Here is a 21,705-nt window from a genome sequence, read left to right as displayed (position 1 = left end):
CACACACTTCTCTGAGACAGATACTCCCTCCACTCCCTTCCTCTGGGAGGGACCCTCACACACACTTCCTTCTCTGGGACAGACCCCCTCCACTCCCTTCTCCTCTGGAGGGTCCCTCCACCACTCTGGGACAATCCCTCACCTCCCTTCTCCTCTGGGAGGGACCCTCACACACACTTCCTTCTCTGGGACAGACACTCCCTCACACTCCCCTTCTCCTCTGGGAGGGACCCTCACACACACTTCCTTCTCTGGGACAGACACTCCCTCACACTCCCCTTCTCCTCTGGGAGGGACCCTCACACACACTTCCTTCTCTGGGACAGACACTCCCTCACACTCCCCTTCTCCTCTGGGACGGACCCTCACACACACTTCCTTCTCTGGGACAGACACTCCCTCACTCCTTCTCCTCTGGCGGTCCCTCACACACACTTCCTTCTCTGGGAACACTCCTCCACCCCCTTCTCCTCTGGGAGGGACCCTCACACACACTTCCTTCTCTGGGACAGACACTCCCTCACACTCCCCTTCTCCTCTGGGAGGGACCCTCACACACACTTCCTTCTCTGGGACAGACACTCCCTCACACTCCCCTTCTCCTCTGGGAGGGACCCTCACACACACTTCCTTCTCTGGGACAGACACTCCCTCACACTCCCCTTCTCCTCTGGGAGGGACCCTCACACACACTTCCTTCTCTGGGACAGACACTCCCTCACACTCCCCTTCTCCTCTGGGAGGGACCCTCACACACACTTCCTTCTCTGGGACAGACACTCCCTCACACTCCCCTTCTCCTCTGGGAGGGACCCTCACACACACTTCCTTCTCTGGGACAGACACTCCCTCACACTCCCCTTCTCCTCTGGGAGGGACCCTCACACACACTTCCTTCTCTGGGACAGACACTCCCTCACACTCCCCTTCTCCTCTGGGAGGGACCCTCACACACACTTCCTTCTCTGGGACAGACACTCCCTCACACTCCCCTTCTCCTCTGGGAGGGACCCTCACACACACTTCCTTCTCTGGGACAGACACTCCCTCACACTCCCCTTCTCCTCTGGGAGGGACCCTCACACACACTTCCTTCTCTGGGACAGACACTCCCTCACACTCCCCTTCTCCTCTGGGAGGGACCCTCACACACACTTCCTTCTCTGGGACAGACACTCCCTCACACTCCCCTTCTCCTCTGGGAGGGACCCTCACACACACTTCCTTCTCTGGGACAGACACTCCCTCACACTCCCCTTCTCCTCTGGGAGGGACCCTCCACACACTCTCTGAGACAGATCCCTCCACCCCTTCTCCTCTGGGGCGGTCCCTACACACACTTCCTTCTCTGGGACAGACACTCCCTCACACTCCCCTTCTCCTCTGGGAGGGACCCTCACACACACTTCCTTCTCTGGGACAGACACTCCCTCACACTCCCCTTCTCCTCTGGGAGGGACCCTCACACACACTTCCTTCTCTGGGACAGACACTCCCTCACACTCCCCTTCTCCTCTGGGACGGTCCCTCACACACACTTCCTTCTCTGGGACAGACACTCCCTCACACTCCCCTTCTCCTCTGGGAGGGACCCTCACACACACTTCCTTCTCTGGGACAGACACTCCCTCACACTCCCCTTCTCCTCTGGGAGGGTCCCTCACACACACTTCCTTCTCTGGGACAGACACTCCCTCACACTCCCCTTCTCCTCTGGGAGGGACCCTCACAACTTCCTTCTCTGGAGACCTCCCTCACTCCCCTTCTCCTCTGGAGGGTCCTCCACACACTTCCTTCTCTGGGACAGACACTCCCTCACACTCCCCTTCTCCTCTGGGAGGGACCCTCACACACACTTCCTTCTCTGGGACAGACACTCCCTCACACTCCCCTTCTCCTCTGGGGGACCCTCACACACTTCTCTGGGACTCCCTCACCTCCCCCTCCTCGGGACGGACCCCACACACACTTCCTTCTCTGGGACAGACACTCCCTCACACTCCCCTTCTCCTCTGGGAGGGACCCTCACACACACTTCCTTCTCTGGGACAGACACTCCCTCACACTCCCCTTCTCCTCTGGGAGGGACCCTCACACACACTTCCTTCTCTGGGACAGACACTCCCTCACACTCCCCTTCTCCTCTGGGAGGGACCCTCACACACACTTCCTTCTCTGGGACAGACACTCCCTCACACTCCCCTTCTCCTCTGAGGGACCCTCACACACACTTCTCTGGGACAGACACTCCCTCACACTCCCCTTCTCCTCTGGGAGGGACCCTCACACACACTTCCTTCTCTGGGACAGACACTCCCTCACACTCCCCTTCTCCTCTGGGAGGGTCCCTCACACACACCTCTCGGACAGACACTCACACTCACTCCTCTCGGGAGGGGGGAGTGAATGGCTGGCTCGGCCCCACCCCCGTGACCCCATGGGCCCGCCCCGTGACCCTCACAGGCCCGCCCTCCGTCCGCCCTCCTCACCGCTCGGCCGCAGCCGCCGACGCCTCTACATTCCCGGGGCCTCCTGGCCGCTCCCTGGGCTCGTCCCGGGGCTCGGCGGTAGCCCCGCGCCGGCCCCGATCGCCGCCGCTCGCCGTCGCTACCTCCAGGTCTGCGCCGCGGCCGGTAGCTGCCCCATGGCCGCCCGGAGCAGCAGCGACAGCAGCCGGAGCGGCAGCGGCGGCGGCGCCTGCGGCCGGGCCTTCACTGCGCAGGCGCCGGGGCGGCCCTGCGCAGGCGCCGAAGGAACGCCGCGTGTCGCGTGCGGCCCTGGGCGCGCGCCTCTCCCCTCCCCCTCCGCGCGCTCATGCGCGCACACACGTACGTGGGTCTCGTGCGTGGGTCCCGCGCAGGGCCGGATCCCGCAAAGTCCCGGAGCCCGAGGCAGGGATCGGAAGCTGCTCCGCTCTCGAGCCCCACGCAGCCTGGCCCGAGATGACTGGTACTGGCAGATTTCGTCATCGTGCTCCGCTGAGTGGCCGGGCCAGCCCCGCCTCTTGGGAGTGTGCCTCCCCAGAAGCCACCCGCATTGATTAGGCGCCTGCTGTGTACTTCCGGGCCGTCCGCCCTGGAACTAGGGCCGTGGGAAAATCTGGTGCTCCTCGGTGGGGGCGCACCCCAGCAGGGACCCCGCCCTGACATGTCTGGCCTCTGTTCCCCGACCTTGCACATCACCCATCTCCCCCCACAAAGTAAATCATCATCAGTGTCGGGCCCCTCGCGACCCTAGTTGAGGTTTTCTTGGCGTGTTTTGCCTTTCCCTTCCCCAGCTCATTTTACATAGGAGGAAACTGAGGCGGAGACGAGTGACTAGCCCTGGGCCGCACAGCCCGCAAGGATCCAAGTCCGGATTTAAACGCGGGAAGTCTCCAAGTCCGGCCATCGTCTGCGCTTCACAGACAGGGAAAGAGACAGAAAAAAGCGCCTGAGACAGGCCTGGAACTGTTCCAGGCTCGTTCAGGCGGGGGGAGGGGGGGGGGCTGCTCCCCCAAATTCTAACTGCTTTACTTTGTCCCCTCTCGGCCGCTCAGTTCCCCTCAGAATACAACTTATCTCAGCAGACGCAGGCGAAAAGTCCCCAGTGCCCTGTGCAAGCACTCGGGGTAACAATGTATCAGACACAAGACAAGTTAGCGGCGAACACTAAAACCACAAAAACCAGGCGATCTCCCTTTGCAGCCTCCTCAGCCTCTCCAGCCCAGGAATCTGCACAGGCCTCGGGCTCTACAACCGAGGTTTCAGCTCATTCGTTTTCTAGAGGCGACCCCTTCCCCTCAGGAAAACGCTGGCGCTAACTCACAATGGCCGCAAAGGGCAAAGTCCCGAAAGGGCTGGTTTGGCTTTTTCCTCGCGCTTTGGGCGGGCGTCGGCACGAAGTTCCTTTCCTGGTGAGATACTGCTTCAGAAGGCTTCCCCAAAGGAACAATTACCACTAACCTCTTCTCCCTTTCTGAGACCCAAAGCAAAGGGGTGGATCCCAAGATAGCCAATCCTTTTATCTCCAGTCCTTAAGACCAAATCACTCTTCTTCTAGGGGAACTGTAAGTGGGCTGCCAGTTAGGGAAAGCCCGAATCGTAATCTCCCTGAGGTTCCAAAGGGCACACTGCCTCCTAGGCTCTCAGTGGGCAGATGCTTGGGTCTCTGGAGAGAAACCAAAGAGACTCATCGTTAAAAGTTCCTCCTTACTAGAGGGAGAATTCTTACCTATAATCCGAATCTCCACCCAAATCAATGAGATTAGTTTTGTTGATAATTCTAATGTAGCACTTATCACTTTTTATTTACTGTTCTCTCATTCCTTGTTCCTGCCCACCATACGGCTTTCCATTGCCCTATGAGTGATGCTGATTTTTATTTTTTCAGAGACCTGCCGTTAAACTCTGTAATACAATAAACCATGAGACAGAATGTTGGTTCTACAAAGAGTAAATTATGAGAAGACATCTTCCCTGTTCCTTTGGGGGGGGGGGGGGAGTAGGAGTACACAAATGGTGGAACATTACACCTGTCAGATTTTTTTTTGATGAATTGATCCGTTTTTTGCCCAGAGTTTTTCCTCTTTTTCTTAAAAAGAAAAAAAAAAACTGTTCTAAAGAGAGGATGAAGAATACTACTCCCAATAGGACTTTACTCTCTCTTCCTGTTTTACACACTTACACATAAGCCCATTCACATACCCAATCCTTTGTGCAGACTGACCCCTCACCTTCACCTCCCTTCTGCAAAGACTTTTGAGCCCTTCAGCTGCTAATGCTTTTAAACTATTTTCACTGCTTTGAATATATTTCTTTGTACATTTAAATGTATTTGAATGTACATCTCATTTCCTACTTGGCTGCAGTCACTATGGACTTCAGCACTCTGATTGGATGGCAGGCCTATAAACCTATAAAATTGGTAATAACTAAAATTTACATAGCACCCCCTACATGCCAGGTACTGTGCTAAACAATTTGCAAGTGTTATTTGATTTAATCCTCACAACAGCCCTTTGAGTCAGGAGCTGTTAATATCTCCTTTTTACAGTTGAGGAAACTGAGGCAAGCAGGTTCACACAGCTAGTAAATGAAGACAGATTTGTTCTTAGGAAGACTCATCTTCCCCATTCCAGGCCCTTTATCCATTACAGCACCACCTAGTTGCAGATGCTCACTTAGCGTGCCTCATTGAAGTGCAAGAATGAATTACAGGTATCATCAGAGTCCCAAAACTCACTGGGATGGGACTTTCCCCTCTTTGGAGGAGATTAATGTCCTGTATCTATGGGGGAGAAGGGGGAGATTGCCAAGAGGAGACTGACTGAGATACTCCTAGTCTCTTGGTCTTTGTAGTCACTTCAGGCACTTCAGGCTTTTGGCATCTGCAGCTTGGTACACTAGACACTTTGAGGAACTTCCCCTTGGATGAGATCTAGGTCTCTCAGTCACTCAACTCAACTCTTGGTTGAGCTTCCTTGCTTCCAGTGGAAGAACCCCCTCACTCTGTATTGTCTGGTATGTTCTTCTATGTATGATTGCTCTGATTTTTGTTTTGACTTGAATAAATGGGTTTCTTTGTTACCTATTATTCATTGTGGATCTAGTATTTGGTGGGAAAGGCATCAAGCCTTGGATATAAAGCTTGGGTCCTCCTTTCCTTATTAAGAAATAGCAAACAGAATGAACTGAAATTCACAAACCCCAGACTAACAGTATCTAAGGGAGAAAATAGAAATAATTCAAACCCAGTACCCTTTCTCTCTTTGGAGAGTAGAGTAGTACCCAAGTCTCTGATTCTCAACCTTCTTCCTTTCCTGAGAGTAATGAAAGTCTTCCTTGGGATGAAAAATGCATCTGCATCCAGAAAAAGAACTGTGGAGAATGTGGATCGAAGCATAGTATTTTCACTTGCTTGTTGCATTTTCTTTCTCAGGGTTTTTTCCCCTTTTGGTCTGATTTTTTTTTTTTTTTTTTTTTTTTTGCACAACATGACAGATATGGACATATGTTTAAAAGGACTGCTCATGTTTAAGATTGCTTGCTATCTTAGGGAGGGGGGGAGGTAAGGGAAGGAGGAAGAAAAAACTGGAACACAAAATCTTACAAAAATGAATGTTGAAAGCTATCTTTACATGTACTTCAGAATCAGTATCATGTCTCCTCTTTTCCTTCCTCCTTTCTCCTTCCCCTATTCTCTTCCCTCCCTCTTCTCTCCTTTCCTCAGAGCCATTTATAAGTTCATTCCAATCAGCATTTATTAAGCACCTACTATGTATCTGGCTTTCTGCTCAGAATTATGGATAAAAGACCCAAGGCCTGGATTGGAAGTGGCCCTGGAGGGGTGCTTTGAAGGAAGCTGGGATTCTAAGTCAGATCAAGAATGAAGAGGGAATATTTTTGCCCGCCGGCATTTTGAATTTCCTACACAGGCTAATTGTACAATATTTCAGAGTCCGATTCTTTTTGTACAGAAAAATAACGGTTTGATCATGTATACTTATTTTGTATTTAATTTATACTTTAATATATTTAACATCTACTGGTCATGCTGCCATCTAGGGAAGGGGGTGAGGAGAAGGAGGGGAAAAATTGGAAAAAAGGTTTGGCAATTGTCGGTGTTGTAAAATTACCCATGCATATAACTTGTAAATAAAAAGCAACTAAAAAAAGAATGAAGAGGGAGAATAATAAGCCCAGGAGCATCCAGGACAGTGGTCAGAGCTAGGTTACAAGGAGGCCAGTGAAGTCAAAAGTCTTTGACTAAAAGAGTACCTGAATGGAAGGATGCAATGCAATTAAGAGTTTTCTGGTGTTATCCTTTCATGTTTCTTAAATTCCATTTTTATCACTTGGGGCCCATTTTGTAATTCTGACTTGTGATGCAGTTTTAATTTGCTTTGGAAACTCATTATCTGGCTTTCTGCCACACCCCCATAAAATGCATATACCTTGGCTTCCCCAACTGCACTCCAATAGCCTACCATCCCTGCAATAAAGCCTTCTTCATTTTGGTGGACCAAACCATTCAGATGTTCTGGGGGGATCTTCCCATCCTCTTTTAGAATTAAAAGAAGAATGCCCCTTTCTCCCTTTGAAGCTGAAGCAATGCCAGAAAAAAAAAACCCTATTAACTGCCCCTCCCAACTCCAATCCCCCAAGTCAACTGACAATCATTAAGTCTCTGAGCTATTTGTACCCCAATCTCTGTTGATGCTTTGAGATCCATTCCCCCATGTCAAAGAAATGTGTGGGACAATATCCACCACAAAAACAACCAGTGACTCTCGGAGTAAGAAAAAGAAAAAGGAGAAAGGGCATCTCCCATCTGACAAGGTGTTTATCAGTAAAAGAAATGCAAAGTAAAAATGCAAAACACAAGATTAAGTAGCTTAAACACAGAATCCCCCACCCACCTGCTTGGCCTTTATTCCTGTTGTTTAGGGGAGTCCAGGCTTACATTCTAATCACGCGAATTTTAACCCAGAAATAAAAGAATAAATTGCCTTTAAAAGAGATACTTAAAGACTAATTAAAAGGTGGTGGGAAACAGAAGGGGATAGACACCTGCAACTTTTTTTTTTTTTTAAGCTATATTAAAAAGTCTCAAGTCACAATTAAGGTGTAGTTTAAGGCTATATTTCCATGAGAGTGTCTTCACTCAGTTAATTCCACATAGGGATCACCTTTATGCCACTTGCCCAGGCTCTGCCCCCTCAGCCTCTAGGACACTGCAGCCCACTCACTGACTGTCTGCTGGTGTTGATAAGGTCAATACACTTCCAAGAAAGCTGCCTGTAAGGATTCCTGGACTTGTCCCTTTCTAACAAATCCAACCAAACCAGCTGGACGGGTGATAAATCAAGCCTGGATCACAGGTTTGTGAACTTTAGTTCATGAGCCACTGACCAAAGCTGAGACTGGCTGTTCTGGTGGTGGTTATGAGAGCCAAGTCCTAGTACTTCAGGGATAGAGAACGCTCACCTATACTCTCTCCTTAGCTCATAACCATTGCCCAGACCTGGGATTGTTCTTCTGAGCAGCCATATGGATACATTGGTGAACATGATTCAGTGGGTTTGCTGGGGAACTTCATGGATCAGCCAGAAGGCCTCTATTCTACTAGATCCATAAAGCCATGACCAAAGCTGGAATCAGGACTCCCTGGCTGCCTCCTCAAATCCTGATGACTTGGTTGGGATCGGGAGTCAAAGGCCTTAAGGTCCCCACCCAGTACCTCAGCAAGAAGAAACTCCTTTCCTCTTAGATCTGGAAAGATTGACCAAAACTATGTCTAGGGCCTCTAGGGCAGCCACACCTTCTCAAAGAGGATTCTTCCTCTTCTCTGAAGAGAGAAAAGGCTGAGACCCAAACCACAAGTCTCAACAGAGAACTTCCTTTCCATTCCACCCTTTTTTAGCCACTGTCCAGGGCTGGGGCTTTGGGTGCCCTTGTGGTAGGGAACCCTTCTATTTTGGTCAAAGTATGGCTAGCACCCATCACCAAGAGAGAAGAATATGGAATTAATCTCAAAAGTTAGGGTGAAGCTTGAAAAAGATTCAATATTGAATTTGAATTTTATGCAGGAGCCCTGATAGTAATAAAGCAGGGAATGCCATGATTGTATTCATTCTTTGTATTTTAGAAAAGGATCAATGACATCAGAAGGGTGATGTCTTAACTTGCAAGTTAACTGGAGGCAGGAGTGTGCAGTCACCAGCCTCACTCTTTCCAGAGCCACCAGAATCCAGTAGACATAGGTCAGATTACTGGCGATAATCCTAGAAGCAGTCGGAGATCTTTTTAAGATAAAGTCTTTCTTGGGGTTCAGTTTATTTAGGCAGGACCCATTCAGGCTAGGTAAGAACTGGGGCAAAAGCTGGCCTTCCCAAAGAATCAATCTGGGAAGGGAAGACCCTCAGGGTTTCGAGTCAGAACCAAAACAACTGTGGTTTACACTCATTCTGAACCATCAAAACTCAAACCAGACCCGTGTCCTAGGAAGATTGTTTTGGTACCCTAGTGGGGAAACAAGCTGGAGGCTTGAGGAGGAGAGGTCAACCAGGCGGCTACTGCAGTGGCCCAGGCCCAGGAGTGAGTCATGAGACCTGAACTAGGGAGATGTGTTATGAGGATGAAAAAAGGGAGGTCTTGTAAGAGTCAAATGGACAAGTCTGGCAACTGACTGGTTTGGGTGAGTGTGGCTCAAGGGAGAGGTTTCAAGTCTAGGAGACTAGAAGGATGGTGGTACCCTCAGATATGGGGAAGGTGGGAAGAACGACAGTGAGTCCCTTGTGAATTTAAGATTCCATATGGGACATCCAGGGAAGAATTCAGCTTGGTGATATAGGGCTGGAACTTGGGAGAGAGCCAAGGGTTGGATATGAGTGAAAATGCCAACCTCTGTTTGGGAGTCATTTGCACAGAGATGATAACTTGTTAATTAAGGAGATTATCAAGAGACAAAGTAGTCTAGGCTCATATGAGATTTTAAATCTCTCTATATATGCGTATATATAGAGAAAGTTTTTTGTTTTTTGGTTTTTTTTTTTAGAGAAAGTTAAAATATATAATATTTAAATCTCTCTATATAAAATATTTATAATATATGTAATAATATATAATATACAAGTAATATATATGATATAAATATAAATATAAGATATAAATATATTTAAAATGTCATCAACTGTTTGGGAGACATTTATTTTATTTTGATAGAGAGTACTATTATTAAACATTCATCATATCCAAATTATATGGAACAAAATGTTATCAAAATATAGAGGCCCAGCAGAGATCAACATCAGGGGAGAATTGGAGAATCATTCCTGATGTGTCACATGTGGTATAAGATGCTTATATATTTAATTAAAAATAATTGTTTTAATCTAGCTGTGCAACATTTTTGACTGATACATAACTAGAAAAGAGTAGTAGCAGGATTCCAACATCACTATTTCCCAGCTGTCTACATTTCTACCACGATCTTATTCTCTTCTCTCCAAATCCTAGATTAAAGTCTCTGAGATGCCAGTCTCAAATAGGTGAGATTTTTTACCTTTTGGGAGACATTTATATAGAGATGGTAACCTGTTATTTAAGGACATTATCAAGAGAGAGAGAGATCCCTGGATTTTATATATATGTGTGTGTATGTGTGTGAACCACTGTTTGGGGAGTCATCTACATAGAGATGATGATTTAACTTGTTATTTAAAGAGATTATCAAGAGAGTGATCCAGGGTCAGATGAAATTTTATATATACATATATATATATATATATATATATATATATATATGAACAATAAATTAATATCATATATAGTATAATAATATAATATAGAACTTGGCACAGTGTTCAGCACATAGTAGGCTCTACAAAATGAAAAATATAAGGAGGAGGAGGAAGAGGAAAATGATGAGAGCCGGAGGATAACCACACACAGAGTGTTGGTCATGAGGGATGATTTCGCAAAGGAAACCCAGGAGCAGTCAGAACGAAAGAGAGAGCAATGGCCAGAAAAGCCAGGGAGAAGAGAAGGCCCAGGACGAGGGAATGACCAGCAGAGCTATATAATTGTTGTATATATGAGAGTAGGGGATCCCTCCGAGGTATGGGCTAGACCAGTGGCCACCAAGATCTGTTCCAATGCTGCAATTCTGGGATTCTATGATTATGTCAACATAATACTCCTTCTTCTCTCCTCTGACGCTGTCTCTAGCCTGGTATACCCCTGCATTGCCTCATGTCTGGACTATCGCAATGGCTGCTGGGGGATCTGCCAAGTCTCTCCCTACCCCAATCCTTCCTCCTAAAACGGTTTTCCCTAAATTGAAGGCTGGATCCTGTTACCCTCCATCTCTTCACAAGATCAACTCTAGTGGCTTCCTCTCACCTCCAGGATCAAGTACACAATACTCTCAGCGTTCCTTGATGACTTCCCCACTTCCCCTTCCTACTATCTTAGGAAACCCCCCTTCTTTTCCTTTTCCCTTTTCTTATTTTTTTTATCCCACATATCTACAATTTCTCCCCTGAGACAGTAACCCTTTGAGACCAGGTTTTTGTTTTCCCCTTTTTCCCCCGCTTTTTTTCCTTATTTGGTTTAAAAATTTTAGAATTAAAGGTAAATAAAGGGGTTTTTCAAGGGGGGAAAGGGAAGGAAAGGTTTTCTAGCCAAAATTCCTTTAAATTTAAAAATGAAAATTTAAAAAGGTGTTCCGTCCTTTAGGCTTTTTGTCCTTTTCCATCTTTTTGTTGGGTTTTCGTCCGGGTGTTCCTTTTGGTCCCGGTGGTTGCTCTCCTTCTCTTTCTTCTTTCTGTCTTTTTGTCTCTTTCTTTGTCTTGATCTTCTTTTCCGCCCCGGCCGCCGTTTTTTTTTCCTTCCCTTTCCTTCCTTTTCCCCCCCCTTGTTTTTTTTCCTTTTCTCTTCCTTCTTTCTGGGCCCCCTTGCTTCCACCTTTGTTTCCCTTCCCTTCCCCCTCCTTTTCCTTCCTGCTTTTTTCCCCTTTCTCTGGCCCCCTTTTTTTCTTCCCCCTCCCCCCTTTTTTTTTTTTTCTCCTTTCTTCCCCTTTTTTTTCCCCCTTCCCCTTAACCTTTCCCTTTTTTTCCCCTTTTTTCCCCCCAAGGTTCTTTTAAAAAGGGGGTTTTCCGGGGGAAAACCCCCTTGTGGGGCCCTTCCCCCCCCAAATGTTGCCCCCTGTTTAAAGAAAAGGAAAGCTCCCCCTTTCTCCCAAAGGCTTCCCCCCTTAAACCCCTTGAACCTGAAGAAAACCCAAAAAAAAATTTTAAATTTTTATTTTCTCTTCCCCCCAATTCATTTTTTCCCTTCCCCTTTTTTGGCCAAATTTTTCCAAATTTACCTTCATTGTAATTTTTCAACCAAATTTAAGTTAATGGCAAAAACCTGAAATGACTTGTAAAAAATAGGTGTTTGGGGAAATCTTGGGGGGTTTTAAAATCGAATCCAAACGGATACCCCTTTTAATTTCCAAATAAAACTTCAAACTTTAAAACTTTCCTTCTCCTAACTGGCTGTGGGTTCTGGGGGGGTTTTGGGCCTTGGGTTTTGGAGAAAACTTCCTCAACCCATACATGAAATTTGTAGTTGAAAGAAAATTAATTCTCTGAGGCCCTGAAAATTCGCAGCACAAAGGTATCAAATTGCAATTGTAGATCTTGAGAGATGACTTTTTTGACCCTTAATAATTATCTTGTGAAAAAGCCAGTTGTGGGGGCAGCCAGGTGGTACAGTGGATGGAGCCCCAGCCCTGAAGTCAGGAGGACTTTGTAATGTTCTTTAGTTTGGTTTTCTTGGGATCTCTGGGGCAGCCTTCTTTTCAGTTCAGTAATCACCACAGGAGTAGCCAGGAGTTAAAATCCAAATCTTTTATTATCTCTTTCAAACTCTTTCAAAGACTTTCAAAGTCTTGTCTCCTTCACTTGGGGCTCAGCTAGTTTTCTGGAGGCCTTCCTCTGTCCTTGGTTCTGAGAGCTTGAGCTCTTGCCTGTCTTCTCTGCCCTCTGAATCTCTCTGAATCCAAAGGTTTGTGCTTCAGCCTCTAGCCACCACAAAGGTGGAAAATGAAATGAATCTGTCTCAGCCTCTGAGAGCTTCTAGTGCGCTTGTCTTCTCTGGCCCTGAGAGGTTCCCCTCTGTGGCTCTCAAGCCCCGCTTATATGTTCCACACTGAGTGTACACCAATCATTATATCACTAGGAAACCATTATTTGTTGTAGGGTTAAATCAATGCTAAACTAGATTTAACCATTGTCTCCTCAATTCCACTTAGTATCTTGTTCCAAGTTCTGGCCCATAACATCTCCCACTTTCTTTTGTTTTTAGAACTCAAGGAGGGGAGAACCCCCAAAAAGGAGATGATCATGTCTTCCCTGATTGCTCAAAAAGGGGGTGAAAACACCATAAAATGAGGTGATCATGCCCTCCCTGACATCTCAGGAAGGGAGTGAAAACCAAAGGAAATGGGAAATCAAATCAGATTAGAGGGTTTTTGAAGGGTCTGATTTGAAACAGGAATACATAAATCCATCAACATGGGAGGTACTACACATGATTATATAAATTACATAAGCACATAGTAACACAGGCTAGTAGTGATATGACAAATAACATGAATCAACATGAGGAATTATACATGTCTGTAAATCCTAGGAATAGTCCATAAGGAATCTATTGTCCATTAATTATTTCATGTGTGTAGGGAATCCAGTGTTTCCTGCAGATTTTGAAGTTCTGCAACAGTCTTATCAACAATTTTTCATCTCAAGGAATCCAATGATTCCTGTGGGTTTTGAAGTTCTGTAACAATCTCATCATCAGCCATGCTCTTTCAGTGTCAGATGTTTCTTAGGTCTCCTTTGTTTTGAGATTTTTCACCGTTTCTGTCTCCCTCTGATGGACAAGGCAAATACAGCTCGTTGGCACCCACCTGTTTCCTTCTACAACTGTAGAAATACAAGCAAACCCTCTCTTCCAGGCAGTTAACCTATCTAGTCCCTTCTATTTACCACTTTCTAAATCTCTCCTCATCATCTGACAATTACATTGGAGCTGCTTGCACTGGACACTGCCCTTCTGTTGGGTTAAAAAGCCTGTATTCTCCCCAATTGTAATCTCTTTCTGCCATCTGATTACTTTTTGGCCAATTGATCACACCAGAGTCCTGAACTTCTAAAGACTCTCTGGGTGTAACCTTGGCTGCCATCATGCCCCACCTGTCTTTTGATTGATATCTTGGAGCTTGGCCCTGCCTCTCATTTCCCTGAATCAATCTACATTCTGAAGCCCTTGTGGCATTTTGGACATGGGGTTTGGGGTTTTATTCTCTCACCCTGTCCTCTCACTCTATCTCTTTGCTTACATTAGCTCTCAGATGTCCAGTTTTCCCACATTGAAAGCATTGACAAGTTTGTCTAGAAGTCCCTTGCCAAGAGGGACCCTGTCTTTCCATGTTCATCATAGTTTGAGTATAATAAGCATTTGTGCCCACTGTGGCACAGTGTCTTATGATCTCCTCTAAAGAAGCATCTTTGTGGAGTCCCCATAGAATTTTTCTGCAAACCTCATTGGCATTTTCCTTAGCCAGATGTCTTATAATTTTTATAACTGCATTTTCTCCAATGCTTCTTGTGACAGCTGCTTGCAAACATCCCACAAAATCAACAAAGGGTTCATTGGGACCTTGCCCTATTTTTATGAAGGCTTCCCCTCGATCTTTCCCTGGGGGAACCCCATGCTTTTATTGCAGCAGTAGCAATTTGCTGATACACTGCTATGGGGTAATTAGTCTGTGCTGAAGTATCTGCATACTGACCTTCATCTATTAGTTGGCCAAAGGTGATTGGAGTATTAACTCCAGTTTGCCTACTGCATCTGGCTTGAATCCTGCATAGTTCATGATACTCCGAAAGCCACAACAAGTTTTGTCCAGGTTCTAAACATGTCCTTGCTATGGATTTCCAATTACTGGGCGGTTAGGATTTCATAAGTCAAACTCTCTAGTAACATCTTAACATAAGATAATGAAGCCCCATAAAGAGTGCAACCTTTTTTCAAATCCTTAATTTTTTTCAGATCAAAAGGAATGTATCTTCTCCTTTATTGACCTGAAGAGTCAAGCTCTTTAATCACAGGGTATGCATTTATAAATTCAGATACATCTTGTCCTTCTTTCTTAGCCTTAATCAATGCTTTTGCTAATCTTGTCACAGGCTGCTTCGTAGGTAGTGCTGATTGTGTTATTGCCTCTCCCCCTCCTCCTTCTCCCTCCACCCATGAAGGGTTAATTGAGGGAGGAGGGTCATGAGATGGGGAGTGCCCTGATGGCTTCTGCTGTGAATCACCACACTCAAAATTGTACTTAATTCCTTTCTTGTCTAATTCTTCATCCTTTTCACCTAGTTTATCTGGACCCTCTGCCTTCTGCACTTTCTTTTTTTTCCTCATTCTATAACTTATATCATTTCCTAAAGCCAATTGTATTAAGTTATATATATAAAGTGTTTTTTTGGAAATTGAGTCAGGTCCGTTATCATTGTAGTATTCACATAGTTGCTCTCCTACTAATTTCCACTTGTCTAGATCTAATTTTTTTTCCTTGGAGAACCAAGGAGATGTGTACTGTATAGTTTCTAAAAATTCAATGATCTGCTCCTCTGCTCCCAATTAAATTGATTACAATTAAATCTTGATTTTTTATCAGTCTAACCAAGCTTTCCACACATTTTCCTTTTGGTGGAGAAATCTCCTTTCTAAACATTTGTTCCATTTTAACTGGAATACTACTTTAGCCTTTTACAAAGTTTCCTTCTTGTACTCACCCTAATTTCATAGATGAAGGTTCTTGGTCCCACGTTCTGATGTCAAAATGTAATGTTCTCTTGTTTCCATTTTCTTGGGGTCTCTGGGAGCAGCCTTCATTTCAGTTCAGTAATCACCACACGAGTAGCCAGGAGTTAAAGTCCAAATCCTTTATTATCTCTTTCAAAGTCTTGTCTCCTTCACTTGGAGCTTGACTAATTTTCTGGAGGCCTTCTTCTCACCTTGGTTGTGAGAGCTTGAGGTCCTACCTCCTTCTCTGCCCTCTGAATCTTTCTGAATTGAATTCTGGCTGAGGCTCCTAACTTATATGCTCTAACTGAGTATAAATCAATCATTATATCACTAGGAAACCATTATTTGTTGTAGGAGTAAATCAATCATACTGAACCATGCTAAATTAGATAACCATTGTCTCTATCAATTCCACTGACTTAGTGCCTTGTAAGAATCCTTTGTTTCAAGTTCAGAGTTCTGGCCCATAACAGGACCTGAGTTCAAATCTGGTCTCAGATATTTAACACTTCCTAGCTGTGCGACCTTGGGCAAGTCACTTAACCCTAATTGCCTCAGCAAAAAGAGAAAAGAAAAAAAAAAGAAAATGCCAGTTATAGATTCTAGCATTTGCAGCAGCCTTTTGTAGCTGTTCTGAATTTTTGGAAGATGGTCCCTGTTAGGATCAGTCTGAGCATGAAAAGACTGTGTTGACATAGCCTTGGATACCTGGGACTGTTCAGGTGTAAGGCAAAACATTTCTTTTTTTTTTTTTTTTTTGATTTCTTTTTTATTGTTTGAAACATTTCTTAGCAATCCCACAAAGTACATTTTCTTTTCCAGGTGTTGATAGGTTTCTGTTTTATGTCTTACTTTTTGTTATTGCTTATGTATCTTTTGCATTTGAGAAAATAACTATCCTATTTTTGAGTTGTATTTCAGGGGTATCTGACTCTTCATGACCCCATTTGGGATTTTCTTGGCTAAGATATGGGAATGGTTTGCCATTTTCTTCTCCAGATTATTTTATAGATGAGAAACTGAGGCAAACAAGATGAAGTGACTTATCTTGAGTCACGTAGCTAGGAAGGGTCTGAGGTCAGTTTACACTCAAGAAGATGAGTTTACTTCTTTATTTTCCTTTTTTTAAAAAATGATTTTTTCCCCAAATACATGCATAGATAGTTTTCAACATTCACCTCTGCTAAATCATATGCTCCAGTTTTTTTCCTCCCACTCTCCCCTCCTCCCTCCTCTCCTAGACAGCAAGCAATGTGAAATAGGTTAAATATGTGCACTTCTTCTAATACAAAAATATGTTTATATTTCCATATGTATCATGTGGTTCAAAAAAATCAGACTAAAGGGGAAAAAACACAAGAAAGAAAAAAAATCCAAGCAAACAACAACAATAAAAAAGGTGAAAACACTATGTTGTGAACCACACTCAGTTCCCACAATCCTCTCTCTGGATCCAGATGGCTCTCTCCATCACAAGACCATTAGAACTTCTCTGAATCACCTCATTGTTGAAAAGAGTCATATCTGTCAAAATTGACATCACACAATCTTGTTACTGCCGTGTACAATGTTCTCCCGGTTCTACTCACCTCACTCAGCATCAGTTCACAATAAGTTTTTCCAGCCTTTTTTGAAATAAGTCTACTCAGAAGATGAGTTTTGTTTTTGTTTTTGTTTTTATTCCAAGTCTAATGCTTTATCTACTGTGCCCACTTAGATGCTCTGTAGCTGATAACTATTTTTCAAGAAAGGAACCTGTGAATCCCCTTTGATGGGACCCTAAATAAGAGCCATCCCTAAGTTTTGTTTTAGAGATTTTTCTTGAAGTTCTGCTCTGAGATGGGGAGCATGATGAGCCAGTTTGAGAGAAGTCTGACTCTTTCTATAGGCATCTAGTTAAGAATCAATCATTCAACAAGCAGGTATTAAGCTCTGATTTCATGCTAGATAGTGGTATACCAAGATAAAAACTGAACCAGTCTTCCGACCTCAGGGAGTTTACATTCTATGACTAAGGACAAAATGATAAGACAACTGATCAATTATCTTTTTTAAAAATTATTTATTTTTTTAAATTAAAGTTTTTTATTTTTAAAACATATGGATGGAAAAATTTTCAACATTGACCCTTATATAGTCTTGTGTTCCAACTTTTCTCCTCCTTCCCCTATCCCCTCCCCAGATGGCAAGAAATCCAATAAATGTTATACATGTTAAAATATATGTTAAATCCAATATATGTGGACATATTTATATAGTTCTCTGGCTGCACAAGAAAAATCAGATAAAAAGGAAAGAAAATGAATAAGAAAACAAAATGCAAGCGAACAACAACAAAAAGAGTGAGAATGCTATGTTGTGATCCACCCTCAGTTCCCACAGTTCTCTCTTTGGGGGCAGATGGCTCTCATCATTACAAGATCATTGGAACTGGCCTGAATCATCTCATTGTTGGAAAGAGCCACCTTTGTCAGAATTGATCACTGTGTTATCCTGATATTACTGTGTATCGTGATCTCTTGGTTCTACTCTACTTCATTCATTTAGCATCAGTTCATATAAATCTCTCTAGATCTTTCTGAAATCATCCTGCTGATCGTTTCTTACAGAACAATAATATTCCATAACATTCATAGATCATAACTTATCCAGCCATTCCCCAACTGATGGGCATCCATTCCAAATGATTAATTTTCTAGATAAATGGAAAGGTTTGAACTCGCCCCTTAATGCGTCTTAAGGGATAGGATTCAATATGATTTAATTGGCTCTTGGAGGAACCGCCGTTGGCCTGACCAATGCAAACTTTGGAGATCTCAACACTTTCAGAGCCAGAATTCTTGCTTTGGCTCCATTCAATGGACTTTGCATCAATTGGGCACCTTATATGGGCCCCAACTCCAGCCAGCATGTACATACCGAGTCAGCCTTTGGATTCTCTTCCCTAGCCACCATATTACCCCATCACCTCTTTCTTCTAATTCTTGAGCTATAATCAATTCAATTCTGTTGCTGTTCCTGAAACTCCCCCCCACCATCCATAGAGTTTTCCAAGCCAGAATATCACCCCCTACTCTTATAAGCACCTACTGTGTACCAGGCACTAAACAGGAAAGGAGATTTTGTGATCGCCTTTTCCTTTCTGATAAAAGATCAAAGAATTGAGAGAGGGGAAGATCTGGGAACATGAAATTAAAACTGTCTTTGTCTAGATATACATTAGTTACCTTGAGTGCTTGCATAGGAGCTAAGGCCTTTGTCACTCACATTTTTGAAAACCCAGACAAGGGTGATACATATAATTTATATTCATATATTTCCCAGAGCAAAAAAGACCGGAAGTGGTCCCACATTAGACCAAAGCTGGGGGATGGGTGCGTGGGTTACAACATATCATACATAATATTACAGGATAACTCCATCAGAGGAACAGGGGGTGGAGATGGAGTCTGCTTCAAGAAAGCAAAATAATAATAATAACAATAACAACGAATAACTTCGGGTCTGGGAGTCACTGAGAATGCACATACAAAGAGATGGAAAGGTTAAGAGGAGAACAGGGGATGGAGTGGGATTCACTTTGGCTGGAAAATAGGTGAAGATGAGTTGTATAATCTGAAACTGGATCAGTGGGCTGCTACTGGACTGGGGCAGGCTTTAGATACTAGGACCAGGAGTTTATGCTCCATTCAGTGGGCACAAGAGAGTTATCAAAGGTCACTGAGAGGAAGAGTGATGAAATCAGAAAGGTGCTACGGTGGCCCTGGATGACCATATAAAGAAGGGAGGGATCTCTCCCTAGCCCCAGCCCTATATGCCAGGTGCTGGAGCTCCAGGAGCACAGGAGCACAGGAGCTTGGGGGAATCCTCCTCTCAGGACTGGACTCCCAGACCCCAGCTCTGACACAGAGAAAGCACCTTCCTCAATCCTGCAGACTTCCCAGCTCTCCTTGCCCAGCTACCACAACCCATTTGTGCACAAATGGTAGCTCAGGGAAGGACCTCCTTCTGCCCATGGTCCCATCCATCCTGTGAGCCAGAAGGCCACGTTCAGGAGAGAGTTCTGCCCTGTGGCAGGAACCTGGCCTTGTGGGTCACTCCCCCTTGCTGCTTGACCCGTTCAAGTCCCACCGACTCAGGGCCTCCACTCATCCTTGGGCTGAGCATGAGAGAGAGCGGTAGGTCTGGCTGGAGTCCAAGGCCCAGGCCTTCAACAAGCTCTCCTTCTCCTTTCCAGAGGAATGAGGGGGAGTGGGAGAGAAAAATACACAGCTATCATCCACATTACTATCCGCTGAAAGGCACATGGGTAACCCGTGCTCCCTGAAATCACTGGGGAAACCCTGGCCATAATAACAATACTCATTACAATAACAACAATTAATTTCAGGGCTGACTACAGGAGAACAGGGTTCAAGTGGAGGCTCTCCCACTTAATGAGTCAAGGGACTTATTGAGTAAGTCCCTTCCTTTTTTAAAGCTTAGGGCCCATGCTTATACAATGGGGATAATAATAGCTGACATTTAAATAGCTTTTAAGGATTGTGAAAAAATCTTACAAACATTATCTTATTTGATCCTCCCAACATCCTTGTGACAGAGGAAGTCAAGAGATATTATCTTTGTTTTTGCAGCGTTAGAATTCACTGTACTGATATTCCACAACCAAAGATCTCACTGCTCAAGAAATCAAGAAAACTCCTTTCTTCCTCTAAAAGGGCTCCAGCCTGCTGTGTAAAGCTCTACAACATGGCGCCCACCTACCTTTTAAGACCCAAACTTTGAATCCATTTCCCAGGGCCACAAGGCAGAAAGTGATTGGGGGCGCTAGCCCCTTGGTACATGGTGTAATCTAGAAACTCCTAGAAACACACGTTCCTAGATGAGATCAGTACTAGTAGTATTCCTAGACACTGTGCTCAGTGGGGAAGTTGCTACCGAGCAAATGGAGAAGGCTGCTTTCAACACCCTGGTGGGCTAATGTCCAGGTATGTACCAGTCGTCCCTTCTGCAGAAGCAGGCCCCCAGCATTTCCCACAAGGGTGACTCCATCACCCTAAGTGATTTGAGCCCATATACCTAGAACACACTCCCCTCACACCTTGACCTGTAGGACATATAACTTCCTACTGAGGTACTGCTCCCTGCCTGATTCCCTCCAGGTTTCATTGCCTTCTCCTCTTTTTTGAATATAAATAGTATTTTATTTTTCTCAAGTTCACATAAACATAATTCTCAACATTCTTTTTCTTAAATAATATTTTGAGCTCCCGATTTTTCTCCTTCTTTCCCTCCTCTCCCCACTCCCTAAGACGAAAAGCAATCTAATATAGGTTATGCATGTATAATCATGTAAAACATTTCCACATTAATCATATTGTGTAAGAAGAAAGAGAACAAAAGAAAACAAAGTGAAAACAACATAATTTAATCTGCATTCGGACTCCATTTGTTTTTTCTCTGGATGTGAATAGAATTTTCCATCATGATTCTTTTGGAATTGGCTTACATTATTTTAGTGCTGAGAAGAGCCAAGTCTATCCCGGTTGATCATCACATGTTACCATATGCAATGTCCTCCTGGTTCTCCTCCCTTCACTCAGCATTGATTCATGTAATTTTTTTCAATTTCAATTTAATTAATTTAAATTTCAATTTCAATAGTATTTTATTTTTCCAATTACATGTAAAGGTAGTTTTCAACATACATTTGTGTAAGATTTCTGAGTTCCAAATTTTTTTTCTCCCTTTCCCCAAAATAGCAAGCAATCAGTTGGTGTAATTCTTTCTAGGTTTTCTGAAATCTGACTGCTCATCATTTGTTATAGCATAATAATATTCCTTTATTATCATATACCATGATTTGAGCCATTCCTCAATTGATGGGGCATTCCTTTTATTTCCAATTTTTTTCGCCATCACAAAAAGAGATGCCATAAATATTTTTGTACACATGGGTCCTTTCCCCTTTGAGTTACAGACCTGGTAGAGGTATTGCTGGGTCAAAGGGTATGCGCAGTTTGGTAGTTCTTTGGGCGTAGTTCCACAGTGCCCTCCAGAATGGTTGGATCAGTTCACGACCCCACCAACAATGCATCAGCGTCCCAATTTTCCCACATCTCCAACATTTATTTTCCTTTCCTGTCATATCAGCGAATCTGATAAGTGTGAGGTGGTACCTGAAGAGCTGCTTTAATTGTTATTTCTCTAATCAGTAATGATTTAGAATTATCTCCCCTTTGGAAATAACTTGATATTTCCTTATTTAAATGGATGCTATATTCCCTCTTCCTCTCAAGAGAATAGAAGCTTGGTGAAAGCAGACTTATTTTCCCCTTGGTATCTCTGCCTAGCTTCGCAGGGT

The 21,705-nt window shown here is 44.3% G+C and overlaps 1 protein-coding gene across 2 annotated transcripts in view; it reads right to left on the bottom strand.

The window, feature by feature from the left end:
* Nucleotides 1–3,826, bottom strand: part of NADK (NAD kinase) — a 50,354-nt gene extending 46,528 nt beyond the window's left edge. The window contains exon 1 of one of the 2 annotated variants that reach the window (XM_031963015.1): nucleotides 3,808–3,826. The gene's annotated coding sequence lies outside the window, so the exon portion shown is untranslated. Of the gene's footprint in view, nucleotides 1–2,489; nucleotides 2,725–3,807 lie in introns of those variants that run through there. The other variant, XM_031963017.1, reaches the window with a different exon arrangement.
* Nucleotides 3,827–21,705: the final 17,879 nt, after the last annotated feature.

The sequence above is a fragment of the Sarcophilus harrisii genome, chromosome 3 (genome assembly GCF_902635505.1).
Source record: "Sarcophilus harrisii chromosome 3, mSarHar1.11, whole genome shotgun sequence".
NCBI lineage: Eukaryota > Metazoa > Chordata > Mammalia > Dasyuromorphia > Dasyuridae > Sarcophilus > Sarcophilus harrisii.
This window is presented reverse-complemented; position numbering and strand designations above follow the sequence as displayed.